General features: G+C 36.5%; 1 pseudogene; it reads left to right on the plus strand.

The window, feature by feature from the left end:
* Positions 1–3,040: 3,040 nt before the first annotated feature.
* Positions 3,041–19,041, plus strand: part of LOC107670089 (calcium-binding mitochondrial carrier protein Aralar2-like) — a 33,105-nt pseudogene continuing 17,104 nt past the window's right edge.

A 19,041-nucleotide genomic window follows, 5' to 3' on the forward strand; every position in this document is an offset into this window, starting at 1 on the left:
AGGTCAGGTTTTAAGTCTAGCTGGGAACAACAGTTGCTTACTGCTCATTTGTCTATATTCTATCACTGCACTACTGTCAGTGCTTTTTATAGTATTGGACTTTGAATTGAACCAGACATACAAAGTTAGCTGGTGGGATGTTGTTCAAACAGATTTATTTTTGTATCTGTCAAGGCCCATAATGCTCATTCTGTTTTTGTCAGGGGAATTATATATATTTTATCTGATTCCCTACTAATTCAGTTTGACATCTTTCCAAGACAAAGATAAAACAGACATTAGAGATAGAGAGTGAAAAACAGTATAAAAGAATGCAGTAACCATATAACGTCTGAATGCTGACAAAGATTTTAAAAGGGAAAAAGCAATGGCATACAGTGAATTTGTATGTGAACACTTAAAAGTCTTGTTAGTGGTGCTTAAAACAGTAGCTGTTAACATTAAATGTTAACACTATATTTACATACATGTAACTACCTGGATTTGTAGTAAATTTGCAGCAAAGGAACTGTTGTAAAATGTGACGTTGGGTAGAAATGTTTAGAAAGGACACAAGATTTGATTAGTGAATTTTATATAACTGAGCAGATACAGAACTTAAAGGGGGCAGACAAGCTCAAGGAGAAGTTAAATCATGTCAGTCATCTTCATCAGCACTTGAAAGACTATAATTAACCTGTCAACATCTCAAATAGACACAACTTTGTAAACCACATCTCCATGCCTCTCTTACTTAAAACAGAAGGTATTTAACCTTAGAGACCTCTGGAGTCCCAAGTCGCTGACCATTATTAGAGACACTCCAGTGGTAAAGAGCAACAAAGTGGTTCAATCATTTGTTTATAAGTAGTTCTATTTTTAAGCCTCTCAGTTTAGACAACTGAAATAGGGGGATTTTGCTCCAAGATGTCTGTCTACCCTTTCAGCCTTTTTCTTCAAAGATGTGTTTGTCCCAGGAGAAGCAGAAGGCGACCCTGGCCAAGACGTGTCAAAGGTCTTCTGGTTCGGCAAAATAATCCAACCACTGGAGAGTCCAAGCACAGAGAAGTTTTCATCATTATATATATATATATATATATATATATATAAAATACAATATATAGCTGGAGAGAGCGAGAGAGATAAATCTGTAAACTGTTTGGTTATGAACGGTCTTCAAAATGTTTGGAATGACTTAAGGGTTACAATGTAACTTACAATGTTACATGTATATTGGGTTGAATATTGCAATCAACTTTCAGAAATGTTAACAGAATGCATCACTATGTCTTGAAATATGTTTCAGAATAAAAATAGAGCAGGTGCCATGGATATTTGGGGGAAGAGAATTTCCCCTGTGAGGCCCATTTGAGTAACGGAGAAAGCCTGCTGTGAAAAATGGTTCCTACTGGTTCTTCAAGAATCCCAGAAGCCACCAGAAAAACACTTTGAATTATTTTGAGCTCAAAATGCATTTTATTTCTGAAGACCATCTCCCGTCAGAGACCTTTTGCTCCTTTAAATTGTTTTTTATACCAAGGAAAAATATAACTGTTCCTTCTTTGCTCAGTCGATCGTTGAATAAAAAAGCTTATGGAGACAGAATGGGGAAGACTTGTTACATTTCCAAGTAAATGGTTAAGGTTCCCCCCCCATTTCTTCATTCTACATCACGGGTCTTATTCCTTCTGCTATGCATTACCTTTTGAATTATCTACCTTTTTAAGAAAGAACATGTTTATTATGCCAGACTTTCAGAAATATGTTCTGGTCACACTCTGTCACTAAAACATTAAATTATAATGGAAATAAAAAGCTAACATTGCTCAGTAAGATACCTATAGCAACATGAAGGTGAAGTTGTGAAGTTAATATTATCACATCCGTTTCTGCAATTTCATTTAACAGAGTGAGTGTTTTAGGTTATGAAATAGGCCAATTCTACAAAACATCACATAATTCATCAACTGCTAATGATTGATGATATGTGTATACTGCTATCTTCCTATCAAAATGATGTCAGTTCCTAGAGGATGATGTTATTAATGGCTTTTTGTTTAAGTCAGAGATAAACAAATAGAAATTAATGACAGGCCGAAAGAATAAAGTGATACCTACTACAATATATGTTTCTTTGAAATTTTTCGAATAGAGATAGGAAATAACCAATTAAATATTTATTTATATTTGTATATTCTTGTGAAAAATGAGTGCAGATCACCCAGGAAAATTACAAATAACATCTGCTCAAATCAAAGCAACGGCTTCCTTTAAAAAATCACAACTGATATTGTGATAACTAACTAATGATTAATGATTAACGTTCTTAAAAAACTGTTATTGTATACAATATATGAAAATGATAGGGACATTCTACTGCTCCTAGGAACGTGAGCGTTTTATCCGCTTTCCTCTGCGCGCAACAGCCGCTACTGTCCCGCACGTGATCTCCATGGAAACGTCATCAAGCTCGAGAAGTCTTCCTGTTGCTATAGTTGTGCGCTAGCTGAGCACAGAAACAGCTAGGCTTTTTGCAGACGAAAAGGGCTCACTGTTTGATCGTGAACTATACGTATATATCCAGAAAACGTCATTGCAGCATACTGGAGAGACGCGAGGGAGATTAATTGATAACCTTCAGTACACAGCAGCCGGAGCCGGTGTGATAGAGCTAGTTAGCCTGCTAATGTCCTGGGTGAATGTTAGCGTCTCTCAATGACATTGAGACATAAGAGCACTTCAGAGAGCTCGGATGAAGCATCAAACCCCTGCAGATAGACTGTCCAGCGTCTGCTTGAATGCTTGAATGGGTGTCATGGGGTTTATAGGATGCTAAACATTCTTGAAGTGAGCTGAAGTTGAGCTTCACATTACAAGTGCTTGATTGTTCCTTACATATAAGATGCTTTTAATAATAATATCACTTAGTAAATATAATATGATCACTATTACCACTGGAATGTCATTATAAAAAAAAAAACTCAATCCTAAAATAATGTTAAATGAGAGCACCAGGTCTGATGTGTATATATGTGTAGATTCATTATGAATGTAGATCACAATGTGTTTGTCTCTACAGGTAATGATAAAGAGGGCTGATCCAGCAGAGCTCAAGTCCATTTTCTTGAAGGTATGTCATCACTTATCTCCCCTGAAAGTCTGGAAATGAAGGGACGGGAGCCGTAGCCCAGCATCTAAGCACTGGTGTCAATGACATATACCTCTATCTGATGTAACCCTTTAATAAATTTCTCATTACAGAAAGAAAACCTGAGGATTAATTTAAAAATGCATCGAGCACTGTATGGAACTCATAGTAAGTTCACATGAATATATGAAGCGGAGTTCCTTAAACGCACAAGAAGAACTTTGCATGAATAATGTATTTTAAGGAGCATCTTAAATGAATCTAACAGCAGTGAACTAACACACGCTTAATGTTCCTTTCAATAATCAACCTTTTTCTTTCCTTCTGATATCTGCCATAAAGAGTAGAAAGTACCTCCTGAATGATTGTAAAATGTTTTGTCCATTTTGCCTTTAACTATGAAGGTAATTTTTCTTTGCTTATATTGTCCTTGGCTTTTAATTCTGAGTATTTATTACTACCATTTTGATGCGATATTGAGATGTATTTTGCCATACTAGTAGTCATGAAATACTGCATTGTACAATCACTGTATTAAGTGACTGTTTCAATGACTGCTTTAAATTTGCTGGTTTATTGTATAACATGCATCATATTTTATGTAAATCAGATTGCTGATATTTTGTGAACAAACATGTAACAAAGTATTTTATTCTCTATATCTATTCTGTACTGCAAGTGGCCTCAACATTATATATACTGTGTATATATATATGATATTAGCCCAGTTTTTTTCCCTTCACAGTATGCCAGTGTGGAGAAGAATGGAGAGCACTTCATGTCCCCAGAGGACTTTGTGTCCAAGTTCCTTCACACGCAAACAGACATACAGCTTTCCAAGGAGGCCACTGGTTTAATGGCAGGGGTTGTGGACCAGACCAAAGATGGGTTAGTATTTATTTCTATTGCTGCTGTTACATTTTTATGTCGCACTTGAGCCGTTAGCAGGTTATAGTTTGGAAACAAATCAAACTGTGCTACCAAAAACAAAACAAAATTGCCCCCTAAATAATACTGTTGAATTTTCAGTTTTTAAATGACAATAACCAAAAAACAGCTGAATTTGTGTTTTTTTTCATTAATAATTCACGACTTGTGTAAATTACAGTTTATAGTTCATTTGATTCATAAACAAAGCCTTTGTTGTGAAATGGATGTGGATTATGCTGCGGTATCTTCCGCTTTTAATCCTGCATTAGGATGAAGGGTCAGACATCTTAACACGCCACACTTTGTTCAGGTGCTGCTCCATTCAGGCAGCACGGCTCAACCCCTTTTTGCATTAATATGTATGCTTTTAATGATACATAATGATGCCCAATGATACGCAAGCGTAAGTCCAAAAAGATTGTGCGTTACCACGGCAACCAGCCGGGCTGCGTTCTGCGCCGAATGCATGTGGTCATGCGGCACACATTATTAGGGCTGCCATAGACCGGGAGAGGTACAGACGCACTGTAATTGCCTGTGCCATTCAGCTCTCATGCTTTGTGTGACTTTGAGGATGGGTAATTTGCTGCATCTCAGCTATTAACGGATAACTATTAGGGAACCATGGCTTGAGCTCTCTTTCTGAACATAATTTTTTATTTATTTGCAAGGCTTTGAGTAAAAAATAGGAGCGTTGTTTGATTTAATCAAGATTATGGAAAAAGGTTCATAGAGTACAGTATGTTGGTAAGCATTGTTTTTTTGGTTGATCTTTTTTTAATATTATTCGCACAATGCATGTAGGTTACTGAACTAGTTAAATAAAGATCTGGATATATATGGATTTCTGAGGTTTGGTCAAAGTGGCGGCTGTGGTCGGGACCTTCATGCCGTCAGGACTGTGGAACGTTGCAAATGAAGAAACGTTCATTTTGAGGCCTTCGTCCCAGAATTATGATGGAATGAAGCCCTCACAGCGGTTCATATTTTTTCAAAATAAATTGATGTACAAATGAAGCTTGTTATAATGTTGAAATGTATTCAAAATCATAAAATTTCCATCTTATCCATCTCTAGTTAAATCTGTTTGTGTGGGAGCCTATGTTTTTGCTGAACATGACATGTTTTACAATCGAGGTAGGTTTTCATCTGATTGAGATGATTCACAGGTTATCTCTGTTTCATGAGATGGATACAAACAGCATGATGCATTTTCTACCTCCTCCTGAGCTGGAATAAATCAAGTGATATGGTGACATCCATCAGGCACTGAATCATTTCTCCTTTATTCACTCAGCCCTGTTTGAGCGGCGTCCTGCCAACGGTTCTGAATCATTCATTCAACACATGTAGACTTCCCTGCTGATTCAAAGATCTGCCAGACATTCTCTCCTTCTCTCCCTCTATCGTTTCTCCCCTCTCCATTTCTGATGGAAAAACTCCTCAAGTGTGAAACTCCGTAGCCTCTTGGGGGTTAAAACTTTGTAAAGAGCGCATGCTGAGAAAATGGCAGTCCGTGCCCATGTGGTTTCAGGCTGGTCTGAGGTATGCACTCAGGGAAAGCTAAACCAGCCCACGTCCCTCTGCATCCACGCTTGTCAGTGACAATGACAGGGCCAGAGCTTATTGAAGGTGCTCTCTCTTCACCTGTCACGGATAAAAGCTACTACGCTAAACCACTGAAATAATAAGTCTGTAAATAGTGTTTCTGCTAAGGACAGTGTTTACCAGCACCTTTCTATTTTAGAAACAACACAATTTAAAGGTGCGTGGCACCCGCTGGGAGATATAGGGAAATGATTTGTAAAACATATGCCTGTTGTGATTAGCATAACACATTGAAAATTGATAGCAACATAATATTACAGATCTATGAAAAATAATAGTATGTCTCTCCAAAGTTTTGATGATTGCAGTGCAAGATCAAGAATTGAAAACAATTTGAAATGGGTCTTTTATGCCCACCAAGTCTGCATTTATTTAATGAAAAATACAATAAAAACTGTAATATTGTGAAATATTATTATAATTTAAAATAACAGTTTTCTATATTAATATATTTTAAAATGAAATGTATTCCTGTGATGGCAAAGCTGGATTTTCAGCAACCGTTACCCCAATCTTCAGTGTGACTTGGTGCTCAGTTATTAATTATTCTTATTATCAGTGTTTAAAACAGTTGTGCTGCTTAATATTTTTGTGGAAAATTTGAAGCATTTTTTTTCAGGATTTTCTGAAGAATAGAAAGTTGAACAGAACAGCATTTATTTTGGGAAAACAATCTTTTGTAACATTCTAAATGTCTTTACTGTCACTTTTGATAATTTTAATGTGTCCTCGCTAAATAAAAATATTAATTTCTTAAAAAAAAAAAAAAAACTACTGACCCCAAACTGGATGGTGGTGTATTTAAAAAGGTTTTCCAGTTTGAGTTTAGAAAAACACAGTTCCACATGAACTGCCCATATTATTAAACCATTTCAGTATCATATTTGAGAAAGGTTTTTGCATTCCCCATGTTACCCTTCTGGTTCTGTGCCATTTTAGTTGATGGTTGGAAGATGTTTTGCATTGGCCTTATTACTCAAGCTTCAGTTTAGTTTGTTTTTCATGGCTACGGCATCTTAGCGTGTTTGTGTATCAGCGTAATTGTTCTCTAGTAGTCAAGGAACTGCTAATCAACCATCATAAGCCTCATGTCTGGCATGGTGCTGGGGAAACTTCATGCACAACTCATTCTTGTGCATGTTGATAGGAGGCTATTTAATGCAGATACGCTCCCAAAATCAATTACAGTGACCATCAAGCTGATCTGAAATGAAAGCAATACCATCTGGTGATTAGAAGTCCATCGTTTCCTTCCAATGATTTCTGGTGTCGGAGACGCATTTTAATCACTTGCTGAGTTTTAGTAGACTTTTCTTTTAGTAAAAGCAGCAGCATCTGTATCATTTCTCATTGCTTTTTGTTTTTAATCATTGACGCCCGGGCCCAGTGGATCGCCTTTATAGCTCTCCACCCACTCTGAAACAGCAGGCTCCTGTTCTCCTACTGTCAGCTTAGTTAATAAAACAATTACTCTTGACTCCACAATGTGGCTGATTTGGCATGCTGGAAGCACGCAAATTCTCAGTTCCTTTGAATTTCATCAGTAACAAAATTAATTAGAGTGGCCACGAAAATGTAATCATTGCTCCCTGGAAATTGAAATAAATTAGAGATGCATGCATTGGGACTGCTCGTTAGCAGTGACCTCGAGTAATTGCTGTATCCATTTGTGAAATTCATAATGGAGTTGAGGCAACTTTGAACTGCGCTTAAATAAAGACTAGATTGCATGGTCCCTAGGGTTTCCTATGAATGCTGAAATTGCTTATTTGATGAGGTAGATAAGTGTGTATGTGTGCGGTTGTGTGCATGTTTATGTGTTTTCTGATGTTCTGCAAATGTCATGCTCTCCATTATGATTAAAACTTTTAGTCATTTGCAGAAGTAGTGCTGTTCCCCTTTATTGATATCAATTTTTGAATCTTTCTGCAGGTCTACTTGAATATTTTTTGAACAATAGCACCCGTTTATCCTTACTGTAAAGCGAGCACACATATAGGAACTAATGAAATAATCTTAAAATTGATATATTTAATAATAGTGGAAATATAAGAAGGCTTCCTAACTCTTTTTAAAATGTGCAGAAGGAGTCAAAAGTTTGGGCACACCTAATCAATAGCAAACCACTTTCTTTTACTCTGGTTCAACTCTTCATTGAAAAAGAAAACAAAATTAATATTTTAGTTTTGTATAGAAATTCTTACACTGATACAATTTCTATTGCATTTATTATATAATTTTTATATAAATATAATTAGAAGAATATTTTAAAATATTTAAATGTTTTGACTATATATTTTAGTTTATATATTATTTATTTTTAAGCATTTTTAGTATAAGCCTGTACATCAAAATTTGTTGAAGAAGACCATAAAAATCACGGTGTCTTTTTCTGACTAGTAGTGTATGTGTATACTAGTAATTCCTGTGCATTTCCTTACTGTACTGCAGCATGACTTGTTGTAATCACGTTATTTACTGAGTTCCCATCCTGGGGGCCTTATATGAACTGCTCCCATTTTCAGTAAGGTAATGACATTTGACAGTCAAATTGGAAGCACTTCAATCAAGATCAGGATCATTGAATAGCCTGTTATGTCAAATTGTTTTGTCATTCACTTAATCTCTGGGCCTAGAATCGAAGCTGGACTGTGTGTTTAGATGTTTTGTACATCATAATTTTAGGCTGATAATTACAGTTGAACAAATCACTCAAGTGTCAAGTGTTCACAATGAAAATATGTGCTACCTTTTTTTGTTTGGCGACGAGAAGCAGTAATCAGTGAGTGATACCCTCTCATCATTCAATAATGCAATGCCAGGCTGGTGGAGTGAAGTGTCCACAATATGTAGGCTGTAAGTCTGTTTGTCTCCATCAGGTTGATCTCCTTCAAGGAGTTTCTGGCTTTTGAGTCTGTGCTGTGCGCTCCGGATGCTCTCTTCGTGGTTGCCTTCCAGCTCTTTGACAAAACTGGAAACGGAATTGCCACTTTTGGTGAGTGTACAACACTCTTCATAAAACAGAGTTCCAGCTCAAAGTTCTGATTGGATGAGCTGTGTTTGAAGCCGTTGTTAAATGTTCACCTGTGACTGCAGGCGTTCTGTATAAATGGGCCTAGTTGTTGTGTTGTTTGGCAATGTCAAACAGGCTACAGTTATGAGAATGAACTCTATTACTTGGCAGAAAAGCTGTGTAATAGTAAATGTAAATATTTTTTGAACATTGGAGTCTTTTATTAATCTACAGTTGCCGTGATTTATAAAGGCTAAGTCTCTCAAAGCCTTGTTAGGCACTTCACTTTCTGTAAAAGCATCCCTGTTTTGTTTTTCTTTGCTTTGTCTTGTTTTTTTGTTTTGTTTTGCTTTGTTTTTTGTTTGCATTGCTTTTTTGTTTTGTTTTGTTTTTCTTTGCTTTTGCTTTCTCTTGTTTTTTTGTTTTGCTTTTTTTTTTATTTGCTTTGCTTTTTTCATCACAAGAATTTCTAAGAATTTCAAGCATAGAAATTAATTTTAATTTCCATTACATGAATATCCTTGTTTTGGCCTAAACTGTAGGCTAATTATATCAGCTGAATGTCTAAATCAGTGAGGTTATCAAGTATAATTCCAAAGCACCTTATGTTCAGCCACCGGCCTCAAAACAAAGTGCTAATGTTAAGTAGTCTAATCTGAATGCTTGCTTAGACCGACAGATTCCTGTCACTTAGCAAAGTACTACAGGATCAGTAAAGGTAAAACTCTTAATCAGGTTTATTCATCCACTGCCGGAGATCTTCAAAATGCAGATCGATTTTAAACAGTCCCTAGTGGGCATCAGTATAATCTTCCACTTTACATTCATTGCGGTTATCTGCTTCCAGACAAGACTAAGAACAAAGGATAGTAATGCACCAATAATATGAGAAGTTGCTTTTGCAGTTATATTCATGTTGCAAAAGAACTTGGCGCAGGAAGAATGCATGTGTGTATCTCATGTGTTAAATTTCCCTAATTGACTTAAATAGTCTAATTTGCCTTTTGTAGGTGAGACCTGTCAGATCAGCTCATTTCAAATGCACTACCCAAAGTGCCTAGGCGGAGAGATAGAGACTTTCATCAACCTGTTTTAATCAATAGGGAATAAGATCAGATAATACATGCACATATGCATATTTTGTGTTGAAATGACTCGGTTATTTAGAGGTGATGTTTCTGTGCCATTCAAAGGTCTCTTGTTGTTCATGTCGTCAGTGGTACATCTGGGTTGAGCTGTAATGAGAACGTATAGGCAGTATTTGTCTCATACACCTGTTTTTCAACTGTAGCAATCACGTCAATATAAATAGCAAATAACTTCTGACTAAGATTTTGGTCATGTCAAAGTCACTTTATTGTGATGCGCTACAGAGGGTAGGAAAATGAAATGCCACTCTGTGTTAAAGTGAACAGGAGACTCCCGTTTATAACCCTCTTAATGTCATTAAAAGCATTAAAGGTCTCTTGCTGTTACATTAAACAGTCTTTTTTCACCATTTAATAAACCCTGTCATTGCAAGTCATATTATGAAGGGATATTTTTAAGGGTTTGGAAAATGTAGGTTTTAATTAATGAAGGACTAGGGCTTTTTTCTTTTTTCTCCCCCCTTCAACATCAATTAGGTGAATTAGAGGTAATAAACTTGCAGGCTGCAATGCGACTCCAAAGCGATATAAAGAAAGAAGGACAGAGATGTGTTGACAGGTTCATAAACACTGATAAAATAAAGGTCTGGAGTAGCTCCACAGTGGAACTCTGTTGTAATGCAATATAAAAAGCATCTGCTAAATGACTGCTTAGTGCTTACTGTATATAATTTGCCATAAATGGGAAAAACCTGTTGGAACTGCAGCGCTCCATGAGGAATGCTTCTCGGCAAAACCTTCAGCCCCATTTTTCTTTGCTTTTATTGTCATCTTCATCACAAATACATATTTTGCCACTTCTTTTTAGCCTTTTATTTTCTAATTTAATGAATATGTTTTATTACAAATTATATCATCAGCATATGAGTGAACAATTGAATTAAAAAATAAACTTAAAAGTCAAAATGTCTTTTTTCGATTTGATGAACGGCAGTTTTGTGTAAAACCTGTTGGTCAAGTTCTCCCTCATGATTTGAGATGATCCAAGAGCAAGAACATCTGCATTTCTGTATAAAGAGTCAAGTTCAATGTCTTAAATTTACAAAAGTGCCAAATCGTAAATATATCTGCTTCATTTTATATAATACATTACATAATGGTTTTTATTTGTATTTTTTCAAAATGCTTAATGTGTATTATGTTTAAATAATAAAAAAAAAAAAATCAGTTTGATGCCTTGTATTTCTAAACGAGGTTTACTTTTAGACCCTTGTTTTGGCAGTACTAAAATCTAACAATGCATAGTTTTGTAACTCAATCCTCAACAATGACATTTCTGACGTCAGGCTTATCTCTAATTTCAGAAGATGTGAAACAGGTTTTCGGTCAGACCACTATACACCAGCACATCCCCTTTAACTGGAACTCGGAATTTGTTCAGCTCCACTTTGGCGCCGGGAGGAAAAAACACCTTAACTACGGGGAGTTCACTCAGTTTCTGCTGGTGGGTATGACTGCTGTCTAATTTCTCTCTGATCCACTTGCACCTCACCTTTCCCGCCACGTACGCCCAAACATGTTCACTTTCATACTGTCCTCGTCACATATGTTCCTTTACCGCCGCAGAGCTCAGATCGATGTAATGTCTTGTTTGGTATATTCTGTGCCTGGTCTTGCCTAGATTGACACACAGTTCTGGGCACCATTTCCTGCAGCACAACGAGGCATATTGACCTAGTTAGTCATTAATGAAACACTGGAGTTATATTCCTATGCCAGCATTTGTTTCTCATTAGGTGATGTAACCTCAGTGCAGTCTAGCGATTCCCCTAAAACAGGTAAAGGTTTTCTCCTGCAAGAAGAATAGCAGTATTCCTTTTGTATTTGTGGTGTGCAAGACATTTTCCTATATAGCGTCTAGACCTGAGAGTGGGCAGAGGGGGTGTGAGGGGTCGGCTGTGCCAAGTTTGCATCTACGCTCACTATATCTGAATGAGCTTTTTATATTAAACTTAACTTGGACCAGATGGGCTTTTGGGAAACTGCGAGAAACACGCCGATACTGTGTTTGTGGCCAAGACGGGATTAATTTTGTTTTTGGAACAAAATGAAAATGATGAAAAAACAAATTTCCTGTTTAATTGTTTTTTTCTTTTTCATTTTCTTTGAATTGGCAACTTTTTTTATGGTCGTTTGGAGTGATTTGAAAAATCCGGTCAGTGTTAACTGTTCGATTTTATCCACTACAGCACTGATACAATATCACGCTGCACTGTAAAAATTAACCAGCAGCTTCACGTACGTATGAGAAAAAAAGCTGTAGACTCAGATTTACTCTCTATGAAATCCACAAATTCTCAGAATTATTTTCCTTTCCTTTATGAATGGATGCTTTCCAACACTGACTTCATGTCAATATGACCACCTGCAAATATGACATGTCGGAAATCTGGCTCTGCTGTCAGAAATGGTATTACTGTCATAGCCAAAGGTCTAAGATCCTTGCAATTTTTTTAACCTGAAAATAGATGATGAGATCTTCTCAGACATTTTTAAGCAGCTGTTTAAATGCAGTTTTAATGCCAGCGCTTGAATTGAAATAACTGACCCAAACAGAGGTGGCTCATCAAATGTTTTTATTTGAATCCAAAGACAATTAAAGGCACAATAAATGCCATGGTGGTTTCAATATTGGCTTTGGGGGTTCAGTTCTTCTCCTCCCTAAATAAAAAGCATGCTTTTGAAACACTCACAGTTGCAGTAATTTAAGGTTTTAAGAGACTAACTGTAAACTGTAAGGTTCAGATCCACAATTATTATGCAATTCCACATGCTTGTGGCTGGAGCAGCACAATGCAAGACAGGAAAAATCTGTAGCCAGATAATATTTTGCTCTACCTCTGCCCTTGTTTTATTTATTTACACTGCTACTGGCATTTCCTCGTTGTTTAAAACATTGTTTGTGTGTTTTCAAAAAGCACAGGACTCAGCATGTACAGTGTAAGATGTAAAGTCAGCTTCTTTGTTTTTACAGCATTTGCTTTAATGTGATTTGCAAATATTCAAATAAGTATACTGATGTGGAAAAATATGTTAATAATAGTGAAATTACTGGCAACAATCTGTTAACTGTATTATCGCTGTATTTTTATTAGGACAGTGACATTTCTATAATATCAGAAATAGGTTAGCATGGAGTGTGACATTCAAAGCTTTGACATTTCCTCTAATAGCGTTTTGTTAGCAGACGTTTCTTCTATACGAAGACACGTCCATTCGCACAGCAGACCTATATTTCTAGTGTTTTGGAGCGGAGTAGCTCAATTATGCGGGAAGAAAGAAAAACAACTCTCTTTAAAAGCCTGAGATGTGTAAGAAAGTCATTCTCGTCTCCTGATGTGATACTGCAGCCGTTTCAGATGAGTTGCGCAATCAACAAAATGAGAGTTTCCTCTCCAAACGTCCAAATAAATTAATTGAAAATAACAACAAACGCATAAAATAGTTATTGAATTGAAACATCATGAGGGTATGAACTGATACTTTTATAAATTAAAATATATTTATAAATATTTTTTACATTTAAAATATATTTTTTAAATAATCAATTTATTACAATTTTTGATTTTCATGATTAAGTAAAATAAATAGTATTATAATTGATGCATATAACTCTTTTTTTTATGTTTTAGACTAAATATTTTCACATATTTTGATTTAGATCGATGCACAGGGTTCATTTAATCATTATATTTATATATATATATATAGTCTTTATATTTAATATTTATATATCAACTGCAGCTGCTTTTACCATTCAAAGAAATGATTTGCATTTGCATTTTTACGTAATTAAGGCCAGCTGTACATAATGGATCACATGCATAAAATCACATGCATGTAATATATCTGTGTGGGGTTTTTTTCCAGTACAAATCACTCTAATTCAGCATTCTGTAAACTACCAGCATGCACAGCCTGATTGACATGTATTGTGTTGCAGGAGATGCAGCTAGAACATGCCAGACAGGCTTTTATGCAAAGAGACAAGGCCAAGACAGGCACCATCACCGCTCTGGACTTCAGGGACCTCATGGTGACCATCAGACCCCACATGCTCACACCGTTTGTGGAGGAATGCTTAGTTGCAGTGAGTTTGTTTATTTTTATTTATGTTTTAGCTATTTCAGCCAGTGGTTGTACTGTATGACAGTTTTGTGATAGACTTTTGTTTCACGTAAACCACTGGGAGATATTTATTTGCTAGGTGTATGTGTGTAAGCGGTCTGTTTTATGCACACTCGGTGGGGTCTGTCATTTTCTCCACAGTTTGTGCCTCATAAACCTTGGGATTCTAGGAGATGTTTGTAAACACACAATTTCGAGGCCATTAGAAATAAATTAAAGACTACGCTCGTCAGACCCAGTCTATACACTCAATCCTCTCATTTAGATGCCTTGCAGAACAAGACAGGAGGTGTAAACATTTTATCCATCTACATAAAGGTTTATACTTTTTATGGGCAGGTTTATGCAGTGATTTTACAAATGACATCTTGGTTAAGGAAACTTCAGTGCAGGTCTGATTTTTTGTGGCTTCAGGTAGACACCACCATTTCTGCAAAGCACACAGCGCCATCTAGTGAGAGACAATCTGCTCTCGCGTTTCTTTCCAATCCCTCTTAGGCCTGAAGAAAACTATACAAGCACTATTTTAGCCAAACTACACTTTGATTAGTGAAATCATTGGATATATTTGAAAAATTTTAAATTTCATAAATGTTTATTATTTCAGCATAAATGAAATTAGTCACTGGCTAGTTTTCTTTTTCTTTTCCCCGTTTTCTTTTGCTATCAGAGTGGCAAAGGGAGTTTTTACACCAAGCATTCTGTCAGATGCTATTTAAAGATTTACCTCATGTTAGTTTTCCACTTTATATGTCCCTCTTCTCATAAAACAGCTTAATTAAAAATGGCCCTCGAGCTTGAATCCCTCTGAAATTACCAGTGTGCCTCTCTGTGAAACACATGTATTTATTTAGCACTCCGTGGGGTGGAAGTGCTAAAGATGTCGCTGCACTGTAGCTTGATTAATGTTTGGCACTCCATAGAATTCTTAGCTATTTATCACCTCTGTCCCTCGTAAAAGGATGTCTTCGTTCAAATGTCTGTGTGTGCGTCTGCCAATTTTGCAGGTGGCCGGTGGCAGTACGTCACATCAGGTCAGCTTTTCCTACTTTAATGGCTTCAACTCTCTGCTAAACAACATGGAGCTCATTAGGAAGATCTACACCACCCTGGCAGGCAACCGCAAAGATGTGGAAGTTACTAAAGGTTAGTAGTGTTTTTGTTTTAGTCCTCTCTTGTTTTGACTTTGTCCTGCCTCCCCTGATTAGGCTGACTTTATGTGCCCCAAAAACAAAAAAAATTACCCACAATGCATTGCTGGAGATTATAAGTTTGCTTTTATGTGTTTATATCAAATATGTGTTAAATAATAGATTTAGCTTGATAATAGATATTTTGAAAAAAAAGGTTACAATTTTACATATTTCTTACATATGTTGTCGTGAACTTTAAAAAAAAAATAAAATGTTAACAATTAAATGTTAAATTCAAAATTGCTGATTTTTTTACTCACTCAGACTCTTCTAATTATTATTATTATTTTAATTATTTATATATATATATTTAACAATTTTGCATAATACAAGTGTAATATTACTGTTGTAATAAGTCATGTTTAGCTCATTAGAGGATGATAAATAACTTTGAAAAACCTGTCAATATCCCATCAAGGAGGGCTTTTAAAACAAAACCCCCAAAACCTTAAAAAACCCTTGGTCTTTGTCTCCCTGGCCAACTGCTGACCTGTGAAACAGCCCTCATAGTCTGGCTGCAATGGAGCTCTGCGTCTTGGACACACACTCTTGCTGTACACACCCAGCCTGCGATGCTATCAGCCCTGTGGAGACCGTGGCCAGGGGTGGGGAGGCTACATTTACCGCTGCTGTTCCCACAGAGGCTGTAGGCCGCCGTCGGGCTCCGCTGGGACCTGTGTGTGCGAATTTCCATGTCTACTTCTCTTGTTGACCCACAGCTGATTGGTTCCGTATGTTTTCAGCGGTACACCGTAGCATAGTTTCGTCATTGCAACAGCCATCGTTTGCTACCTGGGGAAAACAGGGAACACATCACCCCGCACAAAGGACGCAGATAGAAAAAAAAGAGCTTGCAAATGTATAAAAACATTTAATGTGGATCATCTTACTGCTTTTCTGGCCATTCTAAAGTAGAATTTCATCTCACTTATTTCATCGCTTCCGCGTGATTTCGGCGAGTTACTTTTCCGCTGTGATACTTCAAAGTTTTTGTAGAATCAAATATGATTTTTGGCAGGTCGAATGCTCTTGGCGGCATGTTCCTCACACTTATCAGTAGCTGGTGTTTGTTTTTGGAGGGAGCTGAAGAGACAGATGCCCTGCGTGATCTTTGATTGGAGCGTTCTTTCACACTTCACAGCGTTTAAGGCCGGGGTAAGCTGAGCTGGCCTTGATTCAATAGGCCTCTGTGTAAGAACACTTGCTGCCTTTTTCAGGCTAGTCACTCTATACCAGTGCAGTGGGAATCCCACTGTTAACCGGCCTGTGTTCGTTCTGCTCATTACCACTCTGCACGTAACCTACACAACCAACTGATAAGATTTACTAAATATCTGAATTAATTATTTACTACATGATCCAGTAGGGATCACTCAGTGACACTGAAATGTATTTGGCTTGTAATAATCTATGAACAAAACTTGAAATCAAGTGACTTTCATTTTAATAACAGATGGCGCAAGGCGTTGTACATATAGGGTCATTTTAAATGAAAGCATGTAACTGAATTCCTCCATGAAGAGCTCTTGTTAGTGAAGGCCACTTTGAGGAAGTAATTTTACTGTTTATAATCATGTGATTCTGAGCGGCATTCATGCATTTTGAGGTAATTTGAGATCTTACCTCAACTACTTAACCTTACTGTCGCATCATTTGTTTGCAGATGCCACTTGATTTAATATTTTATTTAGTTATTTAGTCATATATTTTAAAGTGTGGCTTAAAGGAATAGTTCATCCCAAAATGAAAGTTTTGTCATCATTTACTCACCCTCATGTCGTTCCAAACCTGTAGGCGTTTCTTTCTTATGTTGAACATAAAAGAAGATATTTTGAAGAATGCTGGTAATCAAACAATTGATTGTCCCCATTGACTTCCATAGTATTTCTTTCCCTAACTATGGAAGTCAATGGGGGACCAACAACTGTTTGGTTCTTCAAAATGTAATCTTTTGTGTTCAACATATAAAATAAACTTATGCAGGTTTGGAACAACATGAGGGTGAGTAAATAATGACAACATTTTCCTTTTTGGGGTGAACTATTCCTTTAAGTGACCAAATTCGCTACAGTTGTAAAGTTTGGGATCAGTAAGATTTGTTTTGTTTGTTTGTTTATTTATTTTTTAAAGAAATTAATACTTTTATTCAACAAAATGCATTAAATTGATTAAAATTAACAGTAAATCCTTTTACATTTTTATAAAAAAATATATTTTAATTAACGCTGTTCTTTCGAACTTTCTATTCATCAAAGAATCCTGAAAGAAATGTTTTGCAGTTTCCATGAAAAAATTAAGCAGTACAACTGTTTTCAAAATTGATAATAATAAGAAATGTTTTTGAGCAACAAATCATCATATTAGAATGATTTCTAAAGGATCATGTGACACTGAGCTTTGCCATCATAGGAATAAATTACACTTTAAAATATATTAAAATGGAAAACTTATTTTAGTAAGCATAAATGTAAAAAAGGTTTTTGAAAAACTGATTTCATACTTTGGAATAGGCCACTGTGTATCTTTGTGAAACAAGCTTGTTGATTACTATAAATGAAATTTTAGCAGTAATTAAATGATTCTGTATTTTTCCTGTTTTGCAGAGGAGTTCATCATTGCTGCCCAGAGGTTTGGCCAGGTGACCCCTATGGAAGTGGACATCCTGTTCCAGCTGGCTGACCTGTCTGAGCCGAGAGGTTGAGTCACCATGGCGACAGGGCCCTGCTGAATCATCGTTTGAGAGCCTCTCCCCATCAAGACGAGGGTTCGAGGCTCAGCCATAACATACTTCAGCTCTGCCTGTGTTTCACTCTCGCCATCTAAAAACAGCATTAAATTATATGTGAAAAGTTTTCTGGTCTCTCTATTCTGAGTCTTGTTCTGGCAATTGCATAGTTGATGATACATGACTCTTCCTATTATTGTACAGCGGGAGGTTTTGAACATGGTCCAGCTTGTTCTAACTTTCCTGCAGCATGTATAGCGGTACATATGTTTCCACACTACTGTAACTGCTGCAAAGTTCTTACCAGAACAGTAATGAGCTTGGAAGTATATTTACAAAATATCTGCTCTGAGCCATAGAGCAGTGTAATCATGGTGAGTTAAACCCCTCTTTCCAAAACCAAATATATCACATGAACATTTTTGAAGAGTCAGATGCCACGACCTATGAACTGACTCATGACACTACTGGGTAGGTCTCAAATGGAGCAAATGGTGATCAGGAGTTGGTTTTTGGACATTATTATTTCTTTGCAATGTGATACTGCAATTACCTACCTCACTTTGAGTCAAGATGTTGGAGGTTTTTACTTGTGAGGGTACGCTATACCACGTTTCCTCAAACATCTTTGAGATGCTGTGCTCAAAAAAGGAATCTGTTTAACTGTTTATTTATGTCTGCCCATGTTTTTGTTTTTTTACAGACGTGTTGGTTTAGTTGACATTGAGATGATTGCACCTCTGGAGGAGGGAGCTCTTCCTTACAACCTTGCTGAGATTCAAAGACAGGTAACCCTCAGAAACTCAGAGTATAGACTTGTCTTAAAAGATTATAGTGACTGGTATAAACTGGGCTTTGGTCCATTAACTTTTGGGACACTATGACTCAGTTCTGAGGTTGTGCATTAAAACCGTTATACTATTGTGCTACTCCATTGTAGTTGGTAAAAAGTACAGTGCCATTTTAAAATATGCACCTTTCCTTTTCCTGCATTTTTTAAGACAAACAGATAACACATGCATAATGACATTCAGACATAACAAAAATGTAATAAATCAAAGCCACTAAACACATGCAATATAAATTTATATGGTGAACATACACTACTGTTCATAATGTTAGTATGATTCTTAAAAAATGTCATAATGACAGTCTCTACCAAGACTGCT

This window comes from Sinocyclocheilus anshuiensis, unplaced genomic scaffold (assembly GCF_001515605.1).
Source record: "Sinocyclocheilus anshuiensis isolate Anshui unplaced genomic scaffold, SAMN03320099.WGS_v1.1 scaffold253, whole genome shotgun sequence".
Lineage (NCBI taxonomy): Eukaryota > Metazoa > Chordata > Actinopteri > Cypriniformes > Cyprinidae > Sinocyclocheilus > Sinocyclocheilus anshuiensis.